General features: G+C 30.8%; 1 protein-coding gene across 1 annotated transcript in view; it reads right to left on the reverse strand.

Annotated features, from left to right (window-relative positions):
* The window catches only part of LOC107672430 (vascular cell adhesion protein 1-like), a 31152-nt gene that overhangs the window by 20833 nt on the left and 9466 nt on the right, over positions 1 to 853 (reverse strand). The gene's annotated exons all lie outside the window — the stretch shown is intronic.

Consider the following 853-nt stretch of genomic DNA (forward strand, 5'->3'; position numbering starts at 1 on the left):
AACTTCAATAATGCGACTAAAATAGGAATACTCCACGTCTTAATTCGATTTCTGTTTACAACGATTATGACTTTAGCCGGATTAAGGTAATCAAAAATCTCTGTTTACATGGAAGATTCTTAATCAGAGTATTGTCTTAATCGTATTAAAATCTGAGTATTGTTGTCCATGTAAACGTACTGATTCTCTTTTTTCTTTAACTACATTTGGAAATTAATTATTTAATTCATATAATGAAACAGCTTAAAGTGGTTATGGGAACTTTTAATTTTTTTTGCTATATGAGTTTCAAGACATGCGCACTAGCTTTGACATCTAATGACAAAACCTGATGGGCTTTTTGTGCTGCTAATTGCCAGAAGACCAGAAGAACTTGCTACCCTGGTGAGTAAACATTTGATAATCTAACATATAATATAATTTTAATAAACCGTTCTACACATATACTATCAAAATAATGTTTATTTATAATGAAGCTATAATTGTGAGTTCACTGACATAGTACTAGATCAGGGGTGGTGAAAATTTTATTAATTTGTATATTCATTAAAATTCATAGAAAAAAAGTATCCTAAGCCTATGTATTTTTTGGAAGTAGATGCCATCTTAAGGATTTTAAGGTAACAATGTCATTTTGTGGAAAAACAAAAAACAAAATGCTCTGGATTTATATAAAAACTGGAAGGAGTCTTTAATACACATATTTTAGAAGGTTTAATTCTGTATAAGTAAGTGTAAGTATATATATTTTTTTTTTTAATTTAGCGAACAAGACTAGTACTGGCTAGGTGTCAGCATGATTGTGACCCAGTGTTGGCTCAGTTTCAGTACCCAGACTCGGGCCAGTACTGGC

This window comes from Sinocyclocheilus anshuiensis, unplaced genomic scaffold, assembly GCF_001515605.1.
Source record: "Sinocyclocheilus anshuiensis isolate Anshui unplaced genomic scaffold, SAMN03320099.WGS_v1.1 scaffold1430, whole genome shotgun sequence".
NCBI classification, from domain to species: Eukaryota; Metazoa; Chordata; class Actinopteri; order Cypriniformes; family Cyprinidae; genus Sinocyclocheilus; species Sinocyclocheilus anshuiensis.